This window comes from Equus przewalskii, chromosome 2 (genome assembly GCF_037783145.1).
Source record: "Equus przewalskii isolate Varuska chromosome 2, EquPr2, whole genome shotgun sequence".
In the NCBI taxonomy this organism is placed as follows: Eukaryota; Metazoa; Chordata; class Mammalia; order Perissodactyla; family Equidae; genus Equus; species Equus przewalskii.
The window spans coordinates 53062239-53088318 of NC_091832.1; the positions used below are offsets into that span (position 1 = coordinate 53062239).

The 26080-nt window shown below is 37.2% G+C and overlaps 1 long non-coding RNA gene across 2 annotated transcripts in view; it reads left to right on the plus strand.

Moving 5' to 3' along the window:
- LOC139082029 (uncharacterized) overlaps positions 1-26080 on the plus strand; it is a 75034-nt gene that overhangs the window by 37739 nt on the left and 11215 nt on the right. Inside the window, exon 2 of one of the 2 annotated variants that reach the window (XR_011537683.1) lies at positions 18769-19481. This is a non-coding gene — a long non-coding RNA (uncharacterized lncRNA). Of the gene's footprint in view, positions 1-18768; positions 19482-26080 lie in introns of those variants that run through there. The other variant, XR_011537684.1, reaches the window with a different exon arrangement.

Consider the following 26080-nt stretch of genomic DNA (forward strand, 5'->3'; position numbering starts at 1 on the left):
CTCTGTCTTTGTCTCCCTCTTTACTCTTTTGGTACTTTTTAAGAAAAACTACAAGAACTGTAAAATGACACTGGTTTAGAATTTGTTAATTCCTACAGGGACTGTAGAGTTATTTCTTCAGCACTATTGTACTCAACTATATGCCTTTGTAGCCATATCTGTGAATACCATTGACCATTAGAAAATGGGTTTTGTAATGTATCTTTTCTACAGGAAGATAGAAAGATAATTTAGTGTTTTCTCTAGCGTGATTGGTCAGAATTCATTTTTTCTAATTGATAGGTTAGAAAAGTTTATTTCAGCTTTATAGTTTATTATTGGCCAAACAACCTCTGCAACTTTCATCCAAGTTTCTTACTCAGAGACAAACCCTGGGAGCACTTCAGCCTGTTTACATCCCTGAGCATGATTCTTGCCACAGAAGCTGGTTCACACTGGTCAGTTTCCACTCTAATCCTTTTCCCTCTCCCCCACCTGCTCAGAGTCTGTTCTGTGGGTCAAGATGGTGTGAAGCTGCAATTTAGTGTTTCCTGGCAGGGAACAGAGCAGCAACTCTGTCCAGCAATTCCTCTGAGGGGTAAAATATAAGGTCTGGTCACTTGCTGAAGTCCATCAGAGACAGCTTGTTGGTGGAAGTAGAGAGGACGTGGAGCTGGTACTGGTGGCCAGGAACACTATCAGGGCACAGAGGGTGACCCAGCTGCCTCTGGTGACAAGCTGTGACTGCTACTTCCTCCCCATCTCCATGGAATAAAAGAAAGCAAGGCTTAGAAAGGACGGTGTAAGTGGAGCTTATTTTCATCAGCTTCAAGGTAAATCCATCTCTACATGCTATCCAGAAGGGTAATGCAAACCATTCTTTTTTCCTGGCTCAATTTGCCTTTGGCAATCCATACAGAGTACACTTTGGGTGGGGAATTGCTGTGTTCTATCCCATCTACTCCTCATCAACAGGTCACCTTCTCTCCAGAGACGAAGCCTCTCATCTGTGGAATTCCCTTCCTCCATGGACCCCAGTCTCTTCAGCCATGTGCTCCCCTCTTTCACCATCCCCACCAAGTCCTAAATCCAGCCTCTTTTCTCCTTGGCCTCACGCCTCAGTTATCTGGTGTGGACTTCAGATCAATGAGGCTGAATAAGGGTATGAAGAAAAGTTATCCTCCTTGGTCTGGGGCCAGGATCAAGTATCAAAACTCTTTAAGGTGTCTCTTTTCTCCTCTTTGACTTTTATGAAAACAATTTAAAATGGACAGAAGGAGAAGGTATAAGCCCTTGGATAGCTGGGGCTTAGACACCAAGCTGGTATTGAGAGTGAGGGAGAACTCGAGTACACAAGGTGATAGGGGCAGATGCTGATAGGAACCAGAAAGGACTGTGGTTCTCAAATAGGAAAGGAATGAATAGACATTATTATTTATTATATTCCAGTAGCTTAGAATAGGAACTTGCCATGGAGGCTAAGACTAAACCCTAATTCAATGAACTGGAGCCTGCAGTGATGGCGTACCTGAGGGGACATGAGGATGCTCTGGGAACTTGGGAGAGGCTAAGCTTTCTGGTGGAAGGTCAGAAAACGGAGCTTGAGAAACTAGGGTAACAGCAGAGAGTGAAATAAGGCAAAAATACAACATTCATTGAAATGAACTGTGTCTCTCCTAATTTGAAAGGAAAAAGAGCTTATAGTAGATGCTAGATGGAGTGGCAGCTGCGTTTATGCATATTTTCTTCACAGGATCCTCAGAACAACCATAGGTGATGTTATTGCTCCCATTTTTCAGATGAGAAAAGCACAATTTGCAACATTATTCTTCGTTTCAGCCAGAATGTGCTATGTTACAGTAATATGAGAAAATATGGTGAAACAATGCTTTTGCTTTTTACTGTGATCACTTTAGATATGAACACTGTCACCATCTTTTTGAGATTTCTTAAGTAGCCAGAATTCTTAGGACAACAACAACAGCAAAATCCATTCTAGCCACTATCTGATGCCTGGAAGTAGTTTTTCCTTAACATTATGCCAGAGAACATTTTTGCTCTGTGAGCTGTTGTTATGCTAGCCTTAGTCCCAGGATCAAACACTTTACATGTGTTGGCCCTGGGACAGTGCCCATCTCCTCAAATGTTTGGTTTAGTGAAAGCTAGCATTTGAAGTCAATGACAGGGTCCTCTGACTGACCATGGTTAAGGTTAACATGGGCTGGGGAAGAGGTCTAGAATTCAGAGCTCTCCTTTATATTCTATGCCCACCCTGAAAATTAACTATTGAGAGATGAATCTGGGTTGTCCTTAGAATAAAATTAAGTAGTGAGCAGAGTTATTGGTTATTCTCGGCCAATATCTATGTAGTCTTATCCCTTATTGAATTGTCAAAACTCGCGTAGCAAAATCACAACATTTGGAGGACAGAGAGATAATGGCAATCTTGAGGTTAGCCCATCCATTTACCTACTTCTTCATATAGTCACATCATATTATCACGGGACTGAGTGTCACAAATATCAAAATACTTATTTTTCTGCATAGATTTTTTTCTCCCTGTTAGTGATCAGCCAGGAGGCTTTCTTTGAGCAGAGAATCATTTTTGGCAGGATGCCTAGCATTGTGTTGACAAATAAAAGTCCCTAGATTACAATACACACTTCTGTGCAACAAACTGTAGTGCAATGTGTAAAGTTACCCATATAATAAGGGAAGAACTCAATGGAAAATTTCAACACTAGTGGCTCTGTTCTCAAGCTCTATCAGAAATCTTTTGCCTCCGGGCAGTAATTTGGGGTATCTCATAGTGAGCAGCAAAGGAATTTGATCGGTACGCTAATGTGCCTTTATCCTTGGACTGCATTTTCCTCTGCTTAGGAAAATGGTCCCTTCAAGATTAGCATAATGAGCCAGAACTGGTAATGTAAAAGGTCACAGCGTAGGCTAGCTCTTTAGAAATGGTCTCTGTACTGCAAGACTTGGTTTTATGATTTCTAAACTCTAGAACCATTATGTTCAACATGTTATGTTATCCAGACCCTTCTGGATGGATTTATTTTAGACCAGGAAGCTAAATGACTACTTTATAGTCAGAGAAACATTTTCTCCACCACAATCATACTTGTAAAACTATAATCAGGTCAGAAGGCAGTTGGTGACTATCTGGGATCAGAGAAAGGAGAGGTCAACAGAGCACTCCACATATAAATAATCTTAACCTTAAACTATTATAGAAGCTTAATATTGGTCAATGGGAGGAGAAGAAAAGAATGATTAGGTAGAGAAGGGGTAGAAACATTTATAAAGATATAAGACTGGCCTTCAAATGTTATGTCTCTTTGTCCAAGAGAGTCAACAACAAATCATGACGAATTTTTTTTTTTTTATTCTTGCTTTTATATCTAACGTGGGATATATGACAATGAGACACTTATGGTATTAGCAATACTTTTAATTGCATAGATGGCAGCATTTGTTTCCAGGTACTTAGAATGCTGGGAGCAGCATCAGGGAGAAGTTAAAAACAGCTTCTGGAGAAAGGCACTGATAAGACAGCTTGGTAGGGAGTCTAAGCAATATTCAACCCAGCTGGAAATGAAGACAGATCTCAAGGCCCAACAGGGATCTTCAGTGACAGGTAGGGACTCTAAAGTGGAAATCTAGTGAAGAAAAATCTTCCACTGACTATGGCAGCTATTCCGTATATTAGGAGCATGACAAAGTCTTAGATTTCTCTTGTAGCTGAGGCTGAAGTTTCTAAAATACTCCTGGACCTGAGAGGAGGCTTGTTTGTGAAAGGTTTTAGGACTTAAAAAGAGTGTTTTTCAAACTTTCTTCTTGGAGGTTCCATACCACTGTCTCCCACCACCTTCTATTCCCACTTTCTAAAGGAAGGAAGAATTGAATGATAGCCGTGATGTGGAGCTCTTTAGGCAGGAGTTTCATATATCTGCCTGTGCACATGCCCAGTGGAGATTTTTGTGTCATCCAGACAGCATAGAATAGAGATTTAGATTTTTCAGTAAACTCTCTTAAAACTTTAATTTTATTTTATGCATTCCACTTTTGGCCATTCTTCTTTCTTTGGCTTTATTTAGATACGATGGACATATAACATTGTGAAAGTTTAAGGTGTACACTGTGATGATTTGATACATGTATATACTGTGAAATGATTATGACAATTAAGTTAGTGAACACGTCCATCGCCTCCCATAATTACCATTTCATTTTTATGTTGCGAATACTTCAGAGCTACTCTCTTAGCAACTTTCAAGTATACAAAACAATATTGTTAACTATATTGCATGCTGTACATTAGATCCCTAGAATTTATTCATCTTATAGCTGGAAGTTTGTATCCTTTGACCAACATCTTCCCTTTTTTGCCACCCCCCAGCCCCTGGCAACCACTAGTCTACTCTGTGTTATGAGTTTGAGTTTTTTAGATTCTACGTATAAGTGAGATCACACTATATATATACATATATTTCTCTGATTTATTTCATTTAGCGTAATGTCCTCTATTCATCCATGTTGTTGCAAAAGGCAGGATTTCCTTCTTTCTCAAGGCTGAGTAATATTCCATTGTGTATTCCATTGTGTGTATATACACATACACACACATAAATATACATATGCACATGTATACATTATCTCACATTATCTTTATCCATTCACCCATTCACCCATCAATGGACACTTAAGTTGTTTCTGTTTCTTGGCTATTGTGACTAATGCTGCAGTGAATATAGTGATGCAGATCTCTTTGAGATGGGGATTTCATTTCCTTCGAATATATACCCAGAAGTGGGATTTCTGGATCATATGGTAGTTCTATTTTTAATTTTTGGGGAACCTTCATATTGTTTTCCACAGTAGCTGCATCAGTTTGCATTCCCACCAACAGTGCACAAGGGTCCCGTTTTCTCCACATCCACAGCAGCACTTGTTACGTCTTGTCTTTTTGATAATAGCTATTCTAATGAGTGTGAGGTGCTATCTCCTTGTGGTTTTGATTTGCTTTTCCCTGATGACCAGAGTTGTTGAGCACCTTTTCATGTATCTATTGGTCATCTGCATATCTTCTTTGGAAAAATATCTATTCTTGTCCTCTGTTTATTTTTTAATTGAATTTTGTGTTTTTTTGCTGTTGAGTTGTATGACTTCCTTATGTATTCTGGATAATCTGATATATGGTTTCCAAATATTTTCTCTCATTCTGTCAGTTGCCTTTTCATTTTGTTGATTTTTTCTATGCTGTACAGAAGCTTTTTATTTGATGTAATCCTACTATATTTTTGCTTTTGTTGACTGTGCTTTTGGTGTTGCATCCAAAAATCATTGCCAAGACCAGTGTCAAGGAGCTTCTTCCCTATGTTTTCTTCTATGAGTTTAGCAGTTTTAGGTCTTGTGTTTAAGTTTTCAATCCGTTTTGAGTTAATTTTGTGAGTGGTGTAAGATAAGGGTTCAATTTCTTTTTTCTGCATTTGATTATCCAGTTTTCCCAAAACCATCTGTTGAAGAGATTATCATTTCAACATTGAGTGTTCTTGGCTCTTTTATCAAATATTAGTTTGCTGTATACATGAGGGTTTATTTCTGGGCTCTTGATTATGTTACTTTGTCTAAGTTTCTTTTTTTTATGCCAGTATAATACTGTTTTGATCACTATAGCTTTGTAGTATAGTTTGAAATCAGGAAGTATGATGCCTCTGGCTTTGTTCTTCTTTCTTAGAATTGCTTTGGCTATTCAGGATCTTTCGTGGTTCTATACAAATTTTAGGATTGTTTCTCTATTTCTGTGAAAAATACCATTGGAACTTTGATAAGGATTGCATTGAATCTATAAATGGCTTTAGGTGGCACGGACATTTAAAACATGTTAATTTTCCTGATCCATTCCTGAGCATGAGATACCTTTTCATTTATTTGTGTCTTCTTCAATTTCTTTCATCAAAGTCTTACAGTTTCCAGGTACACATCTTTCATCTCCTTGGTTAAATTTATTCCTAAGTATTTTATTGTTTTCAATGTTAATTTTAATGGGATTGTTTTCTTTATCTCTTTTTCAGATAGTTCATTTTTAGTGTATAGAAATGGAGCTTATTTCTAATTTTGCATGCAGATTTTGAATACTGCCACTTTATTAAATTTGTTGTAATTCTAACAATTTTTAGTTTTTTCGTAGAGTTTTTAGGATTTTTTCTATATACAATCATATTATTTGCACACAAAGACAGTTTTACTTCTTCCTTTTTGATTTGGATGCCTTTTTATTCTTTTTCTTGACTAATTGCTCTGGCTAGGAATTCCAGTACTATTTTTGAATAGGAGTGGTGAGAGTGGGCACTCTTATCTTGTTCTTGATCTTAGAGGAAAAGCTTTCAACCTTTCACCATCGAGTATGATGTTAGCTGAGGTGTGTCATATATGGCCTTCATTATGTTGAGGTACATTCCTTCTATTCTCAATTTGTTGAGAGTTTTTATCTTGAAAGGATGTTGTATTTTGTCAAATTATTTTGGATATCTATTGAGATGATCATATGATTTTTATCTTTTATTCTGTTAATATGATGTGCCAGATTTTTGATTTGTGTATGTTGAATCATCGTTGTGTTCCATGATAAATCTGGTTTGATCACAGTGTATAATCCTTTCAATGTACTGTTGAATTCAGTTTGCTACTATTTTGTTGAGAATTTTTGTATGTATATTCATCAGAGATATTGGCCTGTAGTTTTCTTTCCTTATAGTGTCCTTATCTGGCTTTGGTATCAGGGTAATGATGGACTCATAAAATGAGTTTGTGAATGTTCTTTCGTCTTCAATTTTTCGGAAAATTTGAGACGAATTGGAGTTAATTCTTTAAATGTTTGCTAGAATTCACCAAGGAAACCATCTGATCCTGGGCTTTTCTTTGTTGGGAGATTTTTAATTACTGATTCAATATCCTTACTAATTATTGGTCTGTTCAAATATTCTATTTCTTCCTGATTTAGTGTTGGTGGGTTGTATGTTTCTAGAAGTTTATCCATTCCTTCTGGATCATCCAATTTGTTGGCATAAAATTGTTCATAGCAGTCTTCTATGAACTTTTGTCTTTCAGTGGTATCAGTTAAGATGTCTCCTTTTTCATTTATGATTTTATTTAACTCCTCTCTCATTATTTCCTTTAGTTGGTCCAGCGAAACATTGGTGTACTTTTTTTCTAAAAAGCTGGCTCTTAATTTTTTCCATCTTTTCTGTTGTTTTTCTGGTCTCTAATTCATTAATTTCTGCTCTGATCTTTGTTATTTCCTTCCTTCTGCTATCTTTGCGCTCAATTTTTGCTTCTTTTTCCAGTTTCTTGAGGTATAATATTAGGTTGTTTATTTGATATTTTTCTTTTTTATTAATGTAGGCATTTATCGCTATCAACATCCCTCTTAGAAGTGCTTTTCCTGCATCCAACTACTTACATTTTGGTAAATAGTGTATCATTTTAGTTTGTTTCATGATATTTTAAATTTTTCCCTTTGATTTTTTTTTTTTTGACTCATTGGTTGTTCAGGAGTATGATGGTTAATTTCCACATATTTGTGAATTTTCCAACTTTCCTCCTGTTATTGATTTCTACTTTCATACCATTGTGGTTGAAAAAGATACTTGGTGTAATTTCAGTCTTCCTAAATTTATTAAGACTTGTTTCATGACCTAACATATGATCTGTCCTGGAGAATGTTCTGTGCTTTCCTGAGAAGAGTGTGTATTCTGCCATTGAATGGAATGTTCTGTATATGTCTGTTAGGTCCATTTGGTCTAAAGTCAAGTCCTACATTTTCACATTGATGTTCTGGATAATCTATCCATTGTTAAAAGGGGGCTTTTGAAGTCCCCTACTATTATTGTATTGTTGTGTATTTCTTCCTTCAAATCTGTTAGTATTTGCTTAATATATTTAGTGGCTCTGATGCTAAATATTTATATATTTACATTTGTTACATCTTCATCATGAATTGACCACTTTATCATTACATAATGACCTTTTGACTTAAAATCTCATTTGTTTAATATAAGTATAGTTACCCCTTCTCTCTTTTTTTGTTCCATTTTCATGAAATATCTTTTCCCATCCCTTCACTTTGCACACATGCAGACTATGTGTGTCCTAAAGCCAAAGTGAGTCTCTTGTGGGCAGCATACAGTTATGTCTTTTTTTAAAAAATCCATTCAGCCACTCTATATCTTTTGATTGGAAAACTTAATCCATTCATATTTAAAGTAATTATTGATAGGTAAGGACTGTAGAGGAGGAAGACATTCACTCTACCCACTCTAGGTCCTTCTGGTTGAACTGTGAATTAACTTGACGAGACAGAATAACAGGAGAAAATCAAACAAAGCTTTACAACATGTATACATGGAAGAGACTCAGGCAAACTGAGCAACAACTCATCAAAATGGTGGAGGCTTTCACCTTAAACACCATCTTCAGCTACAAACAAAGGAGGATGTTGAGGTGGGGGAAGTCATTTACGGGAGATTAGCAGAAAAGCACAGTAAATAAGAGTAGGGTTATTATGTAGATTTAAGTCCTTGTCTTCCAAACTGATAAGAGTTTCTAGAGATAAGGTCATCCCCCCTTCTTCCTGGTACAGAAAGGGAGATACCTTTACAGATGGAGATTTCCCTTACAAATGTAAGTATCTCTTACAAAGGATTAAATTCTACTTTTCAGGGCTTCTCTCATGTCTGCAGTTTTTAAAAGTAACCAGCCCAAAATAATCCTTTTGCCAAAGAGACACATTTTGGGGTGGCCAATTCCAACCCCCGACAGGACTTAATAATGCCATGTTATTGATTGTTTTCTGACTGTTTTGTAGTTTCTGTCTTCCTTTCTTCCTCTCTTGTTGTCTTCCTTAGTAAATTGATCATTTTTCCCAATGGTATGGTTTGAGGTTTTTCTCTTTACATTCATGAATCTACTATGGATTTTTGCTTTGAGATGTCATGAGACCTACATAAAACATGTTATAGTTATAATAGTCTATTTTAATGGGATAACTTTTTTTCTCTTACTGCTTTCAAAATTCTCTCTCTGTCTTTGATTTTAGACAGTTTTATTATAAGGTGACGTGGAGAAGATCTTTCAAGGTTGAAACTTTTTGGGCATCTGAGAGTCATGATCTTGGATATCCAGACCCTTTCCCAGTTTGGGGAAGTTCTCAGCCATTGTATACCTAAATGCATTTTTTTCCATTACTCCCTCTCTTTTCCTTCTGGGACTCCAATAATGTATGATTGTTTCTTTTAATGTATTCATAATTTATAGGGGCTTTCTTTACTCTTTTTCATTCCTTTTTCTTTGTTCTCCTCTGACTGGATAATTGTAAATGACTTATCTTTGAATTCACCGATTCTTTCTTCTGTTTGGTTGAGTCTGATGTTGAAGCTTTCTATTGACTTCTTTAGCTCTGTAATTGTGTTCTTTAGCTCTGGGATTTCTGTTTTGTTGTTGTTGTTTTTTTAATGGCTTGCATTTCTTTGTTGAGCTCACATTTTTCATGCATTGTTTTCCTAATTTTGTTTCATTGTCAATCTGTGTCTAATGTAGTTCACTGAATTTCTTTAAGAGGATTATTCTGAATTCTTTGTTAGATAGTTCATAGATCTCCATTTCTTTAGGGTTTGTTATTGGACTTTTATTAGCTTCCTTTGGTGGTGTCACATTTACCCAATTCTTTGTGATCCTTGTATTGTTAGTACCTGCTCACTTGAGGAAGTGGTTTTTTCTTTCAACCTTTCTCAGCAGTTGTGTGGGGCTGCTGACTTGCTTCCCTTTGCTGGTAGGTGGTAGGATGTGCTCTGCAGCTTGCTGATGTCCATAGCTAGGCTTCTTGATTTGGCAGGCTGGAGGATATGCTTAGCATTGGGTGGAAGCAGTGATTTGCTTCCCTGTCCAGGTGGGGTTCTAGAATAGGCTCCATGGTGAGGATGTCCTGCCATCTGGAGACCCAAATCAAGCTGTACTGTCAATCAAGCTCTTCAGCCAGATGGGTCCACTGACTCAGCTCTGCAGATGAGCAAAGCTGCTGGTTGAGATCTCGACTCAGGCACTACTGCTAGCAGGAACACAATCTGCAGAGGTCTATGTGCTGGTTGCTGTGAGCCCCTTGCCCTTTCCACCTTTAGCTGATTCCCCCACTGACTCCCAGGATGCAATATCTAATGGGGCCTCCTGGGAAACATCTCAGAATTCTGGAGAAGCTAGATGTTCACCTTTGTTTTCCTTTTCTCACTAGAGAAATTGTAGGCCCAATGAGACCCAGTTGGTGTGGTGCTATACTTGCCTGGGGGGAGGGGTGATGCAGTCAAAGTGAAACTGTTTCTCTTACCCTTCTTATTTTGTTTTCTTGGTTTTGCATTCCAGGGCATTCTTCTGCCTCACCTCTGGGTTTTAGGATCCTCACAAAGGCATTGTGTCTATGGTTAATTGCTAGTTGCTCCTCCTGTGTGGGGGACTGCAGTCGGGAACCACCTATTTTGCCATCTTGCTGATGTCTGCAATCTCTTGGTCATTTGTAATAACTCCCTTAATATATTACTTAAGTTGTCCTTACTTTACCTAAAGATAAAAGGGCATAGAAATGTAAGTATAGAATTGGCATTATAGCTCTTTTAATGATTAGGTAGAGTTTGTCAGTGAAGATATTTGACTCTGTAGTTTTCTTTTGTGGAATGTTGTAAACTACGCATTCAATGGTTTTAATAGGTTTATAGACTAACTTAATAGATTTATGGACTATTTAATTTAATTATTTCTTCTAGAAGGAGATTTGGTAGTTTTTCTTTCAAGGAATTGGTCCATTTCGTTTAAGTTGGAGAGTTTATGGTCATAAAGTTGTGTGTAGAATGCCCTTATTATCCTTATAACGTCTGTGAGATCAGTAGTGAGTTACTTTTTTATTTCTGATATTAGTAATTCATGCCTTTTTTTTTTTGGTCAATCTGACTAGAGGTTGATATTTTTTGGATCTTTGAAAAAACTCAGCTTTTAGTTTCATGAGTTTTCTCTGTTGTTTTACCTTTGCAATTTTATTGATTTCTGCTTAATCTTTATTATTTTCTTCCTTCTGTTTGCATTGGGTTAATTTGCTATTCTTATTCCAATTTATTACATGAAAACCTAGGTCATTGGTTTTAATCTATTCAAGTTTTCTAACATAAGTATTTAATGTTTACAAATTTCTCTCTAAACGTTGCTTTATGTTGATCTGACAGATTTTGATGTTGTGTGTTTCTTTTTGTTCAGTTTACAATATTTTCTAATTTCCCTTGTGGTAATTTCTTTGACCCATGTTTTATTTAGAAGTAGAGCATTAAGTTTCCAAATATATGAATATTTTTCAGATTTCTTTTTGTTGTGGATTCTAATTTAATTCTATGATGTTCAATTATATTTGTAAAATTATAATAACAAAATTTTGCATTTATCAAGACTTGCTTTATGACCCAGAATATGGTCTATCTTGGAAAATATTCCAGGTGCTCTTTTAAAGAATGTGCGTTCTTCTGGCTTTGGAAGGCGGAATGTTCCGTAAACATCAATTAAGCCAAGTTGCTTCATAGTACTGTTCAAGCTTTCTATAAATTTCCTGACCTTTCCCATATTTCTTTCTATCAATTATTGACAGAGGGAATTTGAAATCCCCAGCAGTAGTTGTGGATTAAAACAATACTTCTTTCTTTTAGTACTTTCAGGTTTTGTTGATGTATTTTGAAGCCATGTCAGTAAGTGAAAAATTTTTAGGATACTTATCTTTTCTTGATTAACTGAATGGTCCCTTTATCATTACACAACAATATATTTGTCCTTGGTAATTTTTTTTTTTTTTTTGCTCTGAACATTCTTTTCCAGATATTAATGTAGCTACTCCTGTTTGTGTGTACGTGTGTGTGTGTGCACGTGTGTGTATATGCATGATATACATTTTTATATTTCAACTTGTATGTGTCTTTATATTTAATGTCAGTTTCTTATAGATAGAATATAGTTTTGTCATCCTTTTTCATCTACTTTGTCTAACTCTGCATTTTTATTGGTATGTTTACATCATTTGCATTTAATGGGATTGTTTATATGCTGGCTTTAAATCTACCATCTTGCTATTTGTATTTGTCCCATCTGTTCTTTAGTCCTTTTTCATTTTCCTTTTCTGCTTTCTTTTGCATCAATTGAATATTTTTTCAGGACTTTATTTTTTTTCCCCTTATTGCTTTTTTTTCGTCTAGGGTTTACAAATACATATAATCTTTAACTTACAATGGTCTTATTTTAATAATGGTATACCTCTCCATGCATATTATAAGATAGTAAAATACTTTTCTGGATAAAGCATTCTAGGTTGAATTTGTTTTCTAGCACCTTAGCCACGTTGCTTCACTGTCTTCTGGCTTGTGTTGTTTCTGCTTAGGAGTCTGCCAGCATTCTTACCCTGGTTGTTTTACATATAATGCCTTTTTTCCATCACTGCTTTTGAGATTTTTCTCTCTATCATTGTTTGGCAACAACTGGGTTATGATGTGCGTTCTTGTGGTTTCTTCATGTTTTTTTCTGTTTGGGGTTTTGTTTTTTGAGGAAGATTAGCCCTGAGCTAACATCTACCACAAATCCTCCTCTTTTTGCTGAGGAAGGTCTGTCCTGAGCTAACATGGGTACCCATCTTCCTCTACTTTATATATAGGATGCCTGCCACCACATGGCTTGATATGCAGTGTGTAGGTTCATGCCTGGGATCTGAACCAGCAAACCCCAGGCCACTGAAGCGGAGCATGTGAACTTAACCACTATGCCACTGAGTTGGCCCCAGGTTGGGGTTTTTTTGAGCTTCTTGGTTCTGTGGGGTTATAGTTGCCTTCAAATTTGGAAAATTTCAGCAATTATTTCTTCAAAAAATTTTTTCTATCCTTTTCTTCTAGGATGCCAATTACATATTTGTTACACTGCTTGATATTGCCCATAGCTCACAGTTCTCTCTTTATTTTTCAGTCTTTTTATCTCTGTGTTTCATTTTAGATAGCTTCTCTTGCTGTCTCTAAGTTCATAATTTTTTTCTTCTGCAATTTCTAATTTATTATTTGAGTGCTTTGCATGTCAGACTTTATATTTTCATTTGTAGAAGTTCAATTTGTGTCTTTTTAAATCTTCCATTAATCTTTTTATCATGCTCATGCTTTCCTACACCTTCTTGAACATATTGAGTTATATTTAAAACAGCTATTTTGACATCCTCTAATTCTATTGTTTGTGTTCTTTCTGGATCTGTCCCCACTGATTGACTTTTTTCCTTGTTATTCGCCGTATTTTTCTGCTGGTTTTCATGGTTGGTAAAGTGTAATTGTATTCCAGGGATTGTGAATTTTAAGTCTTTGGATTCTAAATTTTCTTTTATTTCTTTGGATATTTTTGATCTATGTTCTGGGACATGGTTCTGGGACTTAGATGTTTGTTTTTAAGCTTTGTTATGCTGATCAAGAATAGCTTTTAGTTTAGATCTTACTCGGCCTGACTACTGAGGCAATACACTTCTGAGGACTCTACTCCAAAAGTTGGCAAATATTTTTTTCTCAAGGGCCAGAGGGTAAATATTTTATACTTTGTGGACCAAATGGTGTATGTTTCAACTATTTAATTCTACCATTGTAACACAAAGGCAGCCATAGACAATATGTAAATAAGTTAGCATGGCTGTGTTCTAATAACATTTGATTTACAAAAAAACAGGTAGCAGGCCACATTTGGCCCATGGCTTCATTTTGCTGGCTCCTGTTCTACACAATACTATGTGTCAGGAGATCTTTCCATTATGGCTGTTGGGAACATGAACTACTCCCATCCTTTTGGGAATTCTACAGATCATTCTCCCTGCTCCATTCTATTGCTTTCTTCCCAAGCCCTAGTAGTTATTTTACATGCCTGAAAGATCAGTACTCAGTAAAAACGTCTCGAGGGAAACCCTCTGATGATCTCTGATGCTCACTCTCTCCTCTCTACTAGCCTGCCTCATGAATTTGAGAAGAGCATCCTTGAAACCTGACTTCTGCTTCTTCAACTTAGGCGGCTGCTTGGGTTCATCCACATGGTGCTGCAGACTCTCTCCAGGCAGTAAGATGCGGTTATCAAACGACCCTTTTAGTTTGGTTTAGCAGTTGGACTCTTAGGGAATCATTGTCATGATTTCACCTGTTGTCCAATATCTGTAAACTGCTATGTCCTAAATTTTGTCTGTTTTTAAAGGCTGGTCTATGAATCTGGTCCCTGTTACTCCATCATACCTGGGAACAGAAGTCACTTCCTTAAGTACTTTTTAATTACAAAGTCTCAATGATATCCATATTCTCTGTCTACCAGGATGACAAGGGAATGGATTCTAACCTTTAAAAAATAGATTTTACTCATCTGAGTTCCTTCATGTATATTTTACTTACAAGTCGAGACTTTGGAAGTCATTATTCACTATGGCATTTGTTAAACTAAAGTTAAACTAAAGTTTATACTTTTAAAGTTTATAAATCTTTAACAATATTTCCTCTGAGCTTATAAAAACTTCTAAACGTTAAGTGGAAAGTTGTCTGCTTTGCTTTCACCTCTCACCTTTTCCCACAAGCCCATCTTGAAACTTATTCTGCTGAAAGTACTCTTGATGCTTACATTTTCTAGTCATATTAAAGAATTTTGATTAAGAAACGTATCTCATTATATTCTCCCTGATTTTCTAAAGGAGTATTTTCTTGTCAGATCCTAATTTTAGGCTGAAGAGAGAGGCTGAGAGGGTTTTGGCACAGCTCAGAACTTATAATATTTCCAAATTAAAATAAAAGAGTGGCAAGGGGAAGAAAACTAAGAGAGAGACAAGAAGACAAGTCGGGTTGACATTGCAATATGGGGTTGCACACACAGGGATGCAGGAAGTTAGACGGTCTGGGCAGACAAAGAGCAGGATGTCCTTAGCTGGATGACAGAACAAAGCTGTGATGGGGCTCTTGCTTTCAGTTTGATCCCATTTGTACTATATGTGGTAAGATTTTTTGATACTTGTAAATGTGGATTACCCTCTTCTGTTATTTATAGTTCTGATTCTCTTGGCCCTCATTTTTGCATCCCTTTGTTTTTTCAGCCTAGACATGACTTGGAAGGAAGTGGATGGGGAGTGTCCACACCTCAAGGAGAATATAGAACCAGCGATTCTGAGCAAGTTCAAAACCTTCTGGGGTTACATATTCTGAGACATTTCAGCCGTTGTATCAGCTAAGCACTTTACTGAGTCAATCAACATGTATTGAGTGCTTGTTACTTGGTAGACACTGCACTAAGTACTGAGCATACGGGGATGATTATTACGTGTCTTCTGTCTTTGTCAGTGTTAATTTCTGGTTGGGAATACAGACATGTAAATAATTAACTGTACTTATTATCTCTGGTATCAGGGATATAGGTGAAATGTTCAGGAGCCAAATAGAGCAATTAGCAAGCCCTGTAATGACTTCCTAGTGAATACATTAGTTCTAATACTGGAAGCCTTTGTCACACAATGTACCAGGATATTTCTATTTTGACTGATTACTCATTATTTGCAATTTACTGACAGAAAAGGACATGATGCTATTTTCTTCCTTAGCTACCAATTTTCTTCTTCCTTTCTTGATATTATGGAGCAAATCATTATTTTACTTTACTTGACTCATCTAAATGTGTTTTGGAAGTAGCACTTTTTAAATATAAATTTTAATATTCTACTTTTTGGGTCTTTGGAAAAAATATTTTCAATTATACTTACCCCGAGAGGACTAATTATCATTTTTAGTGCCCTCGTGGCATGCGAGAGATTTGTTCTTATTTAATTACTAGTCATCTAAAACAGGCAGATGTTGACTTAGTAGGAAGGGATCGCCCAATAATTGCAGGACTGGTTTCAGATAATTTTTTCTGTTGTCAGATTATGAACTACTGTGCTCCCTTTTCCCGCTTTCCCCCCTTACTTATTTTTCTTCTTTTGGGCACATTAGATTAAGTTAGCCTGCCTCCTCCTGAGGCATAGTAATGAGAAAGCCAATTGCATTAGGCTTATGACAGAATTTATATGAGGATATTAGGACATTTGAGAATAGTTTCTCATGGAGAACACATCAAGATGTTTAAGTTCGCATATGTCTTTGAAACTCTGGCGCAGTATAAATTTAGGGGTACAAGGATAAGCCAAGTTCTTCCAGACTGGTTGCTGGGGGCTGTGGGGCAGCAACATCTGAATTAAAGTCCACTTTGAGAGATGGAGTCTTTCCATCAAAAAAACACGTAAATCACTATTGTGAATCAGATTTAGCATTCATCCATTTTGACTTTTCTTCCTTAATAACCTCCTGAAATGTATCCGGTAGATGTCATTCCTCACATCACACTCAGATGGGATGCATGCTGGGGAGTGTATCATCAGATTGAAGAGAGAAGAAACAGACCAAGCCATGCTGCTGGCACTACAGGTGCAATTAGGAAAACCAATGCTAAGCGGACAGGCAAACTGCACAGTATCAGCAGGCCTTGATATTTGAGATGGCTTAATCTGGCAGGGTGGGACTAGCACTGGAGTCCATATCTCCCCTGGGACATCTGAAGTCAGATGGTCAGCAACTGGAGGTATGGGGAGGAAGGGTGTCAAGAGTGAGTAAGCTGGAGTCAGGAAGCCTAAAGCAAAATATACAAGATTGGACTAGCTCCATGGGGCTATGGTTAGGGAAAGGCTAGTCATGTAGATACAATGGGACTGAGGGAAGGGAAGAATGCGAGTATATGAACAAAACTCCCCAGGCATGTTAGATACCATTTTATGAGAGTGAGACCACTTTCAGTGGCTATTGCTGATGCAGTCTCTTTCCAGTTTGAGGTTGGCTTAGAAACTAACCAGAACCAGGCCTGCAGATGAGGAGGTGAGGCAGCCAGAAGTTGACTCTGAGTGCTCACGCCAAAAGAAAAAAGAGAGTGCTACCTGAATATCTAATTTTCCTCATAATTATTGTCTTTATTCCTTTTATATCTTTATATTTTGTATTTTTGGCTTAAATTGTGTTTTGATGGTAACAATTTCCTGTGAAAAGTTAAGACTTTCATCTATCTTATAGAAGGGTTGAATTAATAAATATTAATAAGATCTTATGTAGCTTTAAACACCTATTCTCTGAGATCTTCTCTTTCTCTCTTTCTATATATATACATCTATGTCCACATAAATATATATATAGAGAGATAGTCATACTATCTATATGTATGTATATATACATAAAGAGAGATAGAGATAGACATGAATGTGTATGTGTGTGTATAAAGAAAGAGAGAGGGAGAGAAAGCTAGATATCTAGATATCTAGAGCTAGAAGAGATCTTACTGACATCTTTAAGTTTCATAAGCATAAAAGTTTCATAAATATAAAAGTTATCCATATATTTATATGCAAATATCTATATTATGGAAAAATATATATTGAGAGAGAATGATATCACTTACATTATCTAAGAAACACATTTTGCAGCCAGCCTGGTGGCCTAGTGATTAAGTTCACTCACTCTGCTATGGTGGCCCCGGGTTTGCAGGTTCAGATCCTGGGCATGGACATACACATTGCTCATCAAGCCATGCTGTGGTGGAGTCCCACATACAAAATAGAGGAAGACTGGCATGGATGTTAGCTCAGGGATAATATTCCTCAAGCAAAAAGAGGAAGATTGGCAACACATGTAGCTCAGGGCCAATCTTCCTCACCAAAAAGAAAAAAGAAACATTTTAAGTCACCCTGCTTGATAGCAGGTATTTATACCAATAACCTTTAACATTGTCAATTCCTGCCTTCCCTATCCTGGCTGGTGGAGACCATTCATTTACTGTTTTCATTCAACAATATAACTAAGTACCTACTACATTGTTGGCACAGAACTAGGCTCTAGAATACAAAGATAAATAAGATATGGCCATTTTTGAAGTCTTGCAACTAATAGGCACAAAAGAGGTTGATTCTTCTCCATATCTAGACAAGATGGGCCTCCTTAATTTACAATTAAAGCATCTGCTGATGTGTTATTGATGTTGCCAGATTACCAGCAACCTTTGTTGCCCAATCATGGACCAATCCCTTCAATGAGCCCAACAGATGCTTATTCCAGATAAGATTCATGTTTGGTTAATTTGGACTGATGATCTTTTCCTGGATGGGGACAATCCTTCTTTCCTAGTAAAGTGTCCTAGTTTCACCTAAAACTAGTTCCAGCTTGCTCTCTCCTTTTGGCTGGAAGTGTCCAGCATGTCATGTGGTTTTAACAAGAGCCGTATTAAGAAAAAAGTGATTAAAATTTTATTTCTAAGCTATGAAAAAGGGAGGATGAACATGTCATTTTATAATAGTTAAATTCACATTCATTCTATACATATATTTTTAAAATTTTTTTTGGTATTTGATTATTACCTTCCTCTTTTCAGACTGAAGAGTAAGATGTAATGTTAGGGTTTATTCAGAGAAGTAGAACTATGAGTGATAAAGGGTAAGAGACTTATTATAAGGTTTAGACCTTATGCAATGGTGAGAGCTGGTGGAGGAGTCTATGCAATGCTGGCATCTCTGAGTCTGGGTTGGTCTTGGAACCACTGTGGGTCAACCAGACTGAGAGGTGGGAAGAAGAGCTGTACATGCAGAAGAGCAAGGAAAACTGGAACCAGAGAGGACCATAAGAACAAACTGAAACCTGTGTCTGTCTCTCATAGCTTGGTGCTGTTCTCATGGATGACCTACAGAAGAAGCTGGCACCTGTTGCCTTGGGCTGTGCATGTTCTTGTTGCAGGACTTGGAGCAACAGAAGATCTATCAGGATCAAGAGTAGCTGTGGATTCAGGTGCTGCCCCATACCAATAAGGCGATCCATGACAATGTCTATCACTGACAGTGTATATGAGCTGTAGCAGCATCAGACCTCTCACGGCCAACCTTCAGAGTGTAACAAAATGACTGTGGCTTCACTTCTACTTTCCAAATCCTGTGTAAATATTGGCCACTCCTTACCCAGAGCCATATACGGATGGAATTCTGAGAAATACAGGTCTAGTTAAGCTAATTTGATACATTACAAAGCTACCATTTGTCAAATTGGTACCCATACACACTTATTTTAACCATATTTAACTGTAAAATAAAGACAACAGAAAAATTATGCTTTCATGTAACATGATGCAACTATCTCCTATATAACTGAAAACACACTAACCTTGTCCCCAAGAAAGGATGCAAAATTCTTTTATCCACCTTTATGTTCATCTCTTTTCTGAATTCTATTCCTTTATTTGATATCAAATAGTTTTATTTCTTATGTTTAAACTAACTACTATTTACATATATTAGATGTTGAGAAAATAGAGGAGAGGAAGAAAAAAGAATTGGTTAATATATACACAACTATATTCACATTAAAATAAAAAAGAAATATCACAATTATTGCAGTTCTCATTTCTGTAATGGATCATGTAGTTATAACTGGTATTTATAACTTTCTTTTTCCGCTAACCATTTTGCCCTCAGCAAGAAACTCAGTTGGCTGTAGTTCCTTACTGGTGGGGGACTTTAGTCTTTATTGCTGAAGTGTCAGGGCCATCAGTCTTGCCTCTATTGGATTGCTATAGTTTCCATTGATTTTAATCATAGCATATGGAAGTACTATCAAGGGGATGTTTTACAGAAGATACTCCTCAGTATTCCTGTTATGTTGTAGCACTCAACTTCCCCTTGAGTTAAAATCAATGACTTCGACCAGGATAGTAACCTCCTTCTTTGCCTGTTTACTCGCTGGAATGAAGAGTCCAAAGTGTCCAGGTGCTAGTTTCAACTTTCTGTTTAACAGAACTGTTGCTGTGTCTCCTGATGGAATCACTCCTTCTTTGGTAATGAAGACCTCTCATCTAGAAAAACTCAAAATCATTAGAATGGGAAGCATATATTTTGTTCATGGGTAGATCTTTGAAGTAGTAGTTTCTCCTTTCCACCTGTTGATTCCCATATCCATGGATCTTGGCAATAGGAGAAATAGCACCAAAATAGCACCACGAATTGGCCAGTGATTTAGAGCATAGATCACATTTTAGTGGCATTATCCCATTCCTATAAGATGTTGTCACCCAGCTGGCACTGTGAACTGAGTCTTCAAAAGGCTATTCTACTCTTCTATCAGACTTTCAGAGTGATGGAAACATTGTAAGTCCAGTGAATGTCACGTGTATGGGTCCATTGCCACACTTCACTTATTATAAAATTATCTCTTTGCTCAGTAGCTATGCTATCAAGAGTATAGTGTTTATAAGTGAATACGGTGTTTTATAAGTTCATGGATGGTAGTTTTGGCAAAAGTGCTGCAGGAAGGAAGGCAAATCTATGTTCAGAGTAAGTGTCTACCTTCTAGTGAGAACAAAGCGCTGCTCTTCTGTGATGGAATTGGTCCAATGTAATCAGCCTGGTAGCTGGCTCCCAAGTAGCCAGCTAATCCTCTCTGGGAATGCAATATTGGAGGATATTGTTGGTCTCTGCTGTTGGCAAATTGGGCACTGTCCCTAGATGAGCCTTGGTGAGTGTATTAGTTAGAATTCTCCAGAGAAACAGAACTAATAGGATATCTGTATACTAAGGGATTTATTATAAGGAATTTGTCATGCAATTGCGGAGACTGAGAAGTCTTACTATCTGCTGTCTGCAAGCCAGGGATCCAGGGCAATACATAGTGTAATTGTCTGAGTCTAATGGCCTGAGAACCAGGAGCAAAGAGGACAGGAGAAGGTTGATGTCCCAAGTAGTACAATCAGGTAGGAGGGGCCAAATTCTTCCTTCTTCCACCTTTTTGTTCTATTTATGCCCTGAATGAATTGAATGATGCACACTCATACTAGGGAGAGCTATCTGCTTTACTCAGTTCACCAATTCAAATGCTAATTTCATCCAGATGTGTCTTCACAGACACACCCAGAAATAACATTCAGCCAAATGTCTGAGCACCCTGTGATAGTCAAGTTGACACATAAAATTAACCCTCACAGTGAGTGGAAATCCACTTTGCTAAGTACATGAATAATCTACATGATGCTGCCATAACCACTTTGTTTATCAGCCTACTAGGCAAGGAAAGTAGTGGTTGGATCAATGTCCATAAAAGAGGATAGTTTTATCCACCTGCTTATTAAGGTCCTCCTCTGTTGAGGGCATTCTTTGGTGACCCTTCATATGGAAAACAAATGTCTCTATACTCTGCCCACTTGGGATATTCTCTCCACACACCTGTTCCCAAGATATCCTATGGCCGATTTTCCAATCTTGTTCTCTCAAAGTTCCTGATTATCCAGCTAAACTGTAAATCAGGTATCTCTGGCCATCTCTCCTTACGCTTTCAAGATATGCTTAAATTTCTTCTTTTACATCACTTTCATCTGATTATAGAATGCTACTGTTCAGAGTTAACTTTTTGGCTTCGTAGGCCAGACAGCCCCAATAAACGATGGGGAGCTCAAGGCATGTGGTAACTTAATGGCCCATGATTAAGCATTCAGTCTCTACCAGGGTCCAGTAGTAAGCCAGAAACTGTTTCTCAAAAAAAAAATTATTAATAGAGGATTGCATATCGTTACTCCCAAATCCTACAGATCTGCACTATGATTCACTTAGAGATTCCTGTCAGAGTCTCTTCGCAGCATGCCCATCTACTCAGACATTTCAAGTACCATCATATCTGCTGGATGATACAGCCTGACTGACAGAGCAGTTTGCTTGACAGCCGGGGCATGCTGTACAGCCTTTTCTTATTCTGTGCCCCACTCAGCATGCCGGCAAATAAAAAATCTTCTGAGCTTAGGCTGCTGGACAAAACTGGATTTTTAAAAATTCAGCAGGTTATGGATACCTATGAAGCCTTAAGAAAAATAGCTAGTCAGCTTTTAACTTGCCCATGACATACTCATGTTACTTTTTCTGATCATTTTGAGAGTTATTCTTTTATTATTTTCAATGATGTTTGCATTTTCTAGCAACTAAAAAACCTTAGAGCATTTTTTAAGATGAAGACTAACAACAAAGAGAGCAGTTGAATCTGTATAGTCCTCCTAAACCTTGGGCATGTTGTCAGTCTGATAAATTTGTTGAATTAATCCTTGAACAAAGAATGAGCCAATAAATGAGACAAATGCTCATATTTTATGAATAGGTAGAAGATATGGATTAAATATAGAACATAGTTTATATAAATAAACCCTGATACCCTTAGGTACCCAAAGAAATTATTCAGTTTTTCTTTAAATTGTAATTTGTATCCATTATACAGAATGCGTGTGACTAGCCATTTATATATATTTCAAATAAACTTCATTTTTAGAATAGTTTTAGATTTGCAGAAAAGACAGTACAGAGAATTCTCGTATACCCCACATATAGTTTCCTCTATTATTAATATCTTCCATTAGTATGGTACATTTGTCAAAATTAGTGAACCAACATTGATACATTATTCTTAACTAATGTCCATTTTTTTTATGTTTCCTTAGTTTTCTACCTAATATCCTTTTTCTATTCCAGGATCTCATCCAGGATACCACATTACATTTAGTTGTCATGTTTCCTAGGCTCCTGTTGGCTGTGACAGTATTTCAGAGTTTGTTTTTGATGACCTTGAAAGTTCTGAGGTATGCTGCTCAGGTATTTGGTAAAATGTCCTCCAACTGGAATTTGTCTGGTATCTTTCTCATAAGTAGGTTGGGACGATGTGCTCTTGGGAGGAAGACCATAGGGGTAAAATGCCGTCCTCATCACATCTTCTCAAGAGTACATCCATCAGCTTGACTTATCACTGTCAACGTTAACCTTGATCATCTGGCTGAGGTCGTGTTTGTCAGGTTTCTCCACTGTAAAGTTACTCTTTTACCCTCTTTCCATACTGCACTCTTGGGAAGGAAGTCACTATGCAGAGCACACACAGAGTGTGGAGTTATGCTCCCCTCCTGAAGGTGGAGGATCTACATAATTATTTGGAATTCTGTCTGCATGAGAGATTTCTCTCTTCTCCCCATTTGTTTATTTATTCCTTCAGTATTTCATTGGGATAACTATGTGTTCATGATTCTTTACTTTGTACTTTGGGTTATAATACAATACTATATTTTGTTGTTCAAATTGTTCCATCTTTGGCCCTTAGGAGCTCTTTCAGTTGACCTCTAGGTTCCTTTGACGTACGACAATCACTGTGGGTTTTTTGAGTACTTCCTCACCGCGAGAGCTCTTGGCTCATCTTGCATGTTTCCTGCCTTACTCCTAGAATCAGGCATTTCTCCAAGGCTTTGGTTCCTTTTATTGGAGAATGGTATTAGAAGTCAAGATCTGGGTGTTAGGTGTCCTCAATGGTTCTGTAGTGTCATTGTCTCTAGGCCCTCCCAGCTGACAGAGCAAGAAAATATGTGTGTGTTAACTAAACTGTGTCTATACACATATTCATAAATATTTCTATATGTAACCATCTACATCTGTATCAACCCACATATGAGTTCATATTAATGAATTCTGAAACCATTACCACATAGATCATTTTAGCTTTCTTCCCTAGCTCCCACTCCAAATAAAAGAAACCTTACTTGCACCATGTGTCATACATTTACCCAATTATTCTATTCCACCATATATGGGTTATGGACTGAATGTTTTTGTCCCCCCAAAACTCACATGTGGAAACTCTAACCCCCAATGTGACTGTATTTGGGAATAGGGCCTTTAAGGAGATAATCCAGGTTAAAAGAAGTGATACAGGTGGGCCCTAATCTAATAGGATAGGTCCTTATAAGAAGAGGGAGAGACATCAGAGATCTCTTTCTCCATGACACAGACAGAGAAGAAGCCACATGAGGATACAATGAGATGGCTCCAAGAGAGGCTTTAATAGAAACCAACCCTGACAGCACCTTGGTCTTGGACTTGTAGCCTCCAAAACCACGAGGAATGACTTTCTGTTGTTTAGGCCACCCAGTCTGTAGGATTTTGTTATGGAAGCTTGAGTAAACTAACATATGTATAGTGGTTTCAGGATTGCTAACCCGTATTTCTGTGGTACACAATGCTATCAACTTTAGTGCAGTGCTTATGTACACTTTCTTTTGCTTTAGTCTTACAATTACTTAGGTGAGCATTTTTCCTCCTTACTCTCTTCAATGAAGGATGGAATTATTTCATACATTGTGAAAATTTAGATTCTTTTGTCATAGTCTGCTTTCCACCCTAGGATTCCTCAACATGTTGAATAATTTTAAAATTTTTATATACATTAAGGTTTATTCTTTGTGCTGTAAATTTCAATAAATTTGGGTGCCTAGTGTCATGTCTCCACAGTTACAGCATCAGACAGAATAGTTTCACTGTCACGAAAAAATCCCTTGTTTCACTTATTCAGAGACTTTTGATAACCACTTATCTGTTAACCATCTCTATAGTTTGCCTTGTCCAGAATGTCGTGTCATTTAATCATACAGCTTTCTCAGGCTGATTCCTTTGACTTAGCGATGTGTATTTAAGAGTCATCCATGATTTTGCATGGCTTCATATTTTAATAGCCATGTTTCCTAGTTTCCATATGTGATACTTTGGCATCTTGGAAGCTTGCTGATTCTGGCGGGAGTGCCCCTCCAAGGGTTAGCTATTTCCTAGAGATAGAAAACAAATCGCCTATGAGCATGCATTTCATATGCAAACTAACCAATCCAGAACCCATACCCTCAACCACCTTCCTTGTTGGGCTCTCACATTCAGGCCACTATCTCCTTGCCCTAACCTGGTACCAGGACCAGGTCCCAGACAACAAGGGACAGGCTTACACCCCAGAGCCTGCTGAAAATATTCAAATTAGCTTATCCTCCAACTATTTAATCTACTTACCCTGGCTTGCTCATCCTTCCTTCAAAAACCACAATAAAGGCTCTTGCTCACATTTGCCCCTCACTTCCTCTGCCTCCTGACTGACCCTGCTGCTTCCCCACCTGGCCCTGAGTGGTGTGCCATGACCCTTCCTCTTGAGATCTGTATAACAAGCTATCTTTCCGATGGCAGTCATCTGCTAATCTGTTGGCCTTGCCATACTTGAATACTAATAAAACCTACATTTGATTACTGAATAATATTCCATTATATAGATTCACTACAGTTTGTTTATTTATCCACTTACTGAAGAATGGATTAGCTGCTTCTCCTTTGGGGCAATTATGAATAAAGCTGCTGTAAACATGCATGTGGAGGTTTTCAGGTAAGTATAAGTTTTTAAATCAGTTGGGTAAATATATTTTAGTGCAATTGCTGGGTTATTTGATAAGACTATGGTTTCCTCTGTAAGAAACTACTAAACTGACTTCCAAATTGGCTGTACCGTTCTGCATTTCCACCAGCAATGAATGAGATTCCCTGTGCTCCACACTTTGCCGGAAATTGGTATTTTTAAAATTTAACCATTCTAAGAGATATGCTGTTTTAATTTGCACTTCCTAATGAAAAATGACATTCAGCATCTTTAACATACTTACTTGCCATCTGTATATTTTCTTTGTTAAGATGCCTGTTCAGATCTTTTGTCCATTTTTTAATTGGGTTGTTTATTTTCTTATTGTTAAATTTAACAGTTCTTTGCATATTTTGGCTACAAGTATTTAATCAGATATGTGTTTTGAAAATATTTTTTGTCCCAGTTGGTGGTTTGTATTTTTATTCTCTTAACATTGTATTTCACAGAGCAGATGTTCTAATTTTAATAAAGTCCAACCTATCAATTTCTTCTTTCTTGGATCATGCTTCTTGCTTTGTACCTTAACAATCACCAAACTCAGGGCCACTTAGTTTTTTTCTAGAAGTTTTATGGTTTTGAGTTTTGCATTTAGCCTATGATCCATTTGAGTTAATTTCTGTGAAACGCGTAAGGTCCTTATCTATGTTTCTTTTTTAAAACAATTTTGTATATGGATATTCAATTGTTCCAGCAGCCTTCATTGAAAGGTCATCTTTTCTCCGTTGAATTGCCATTGCAGC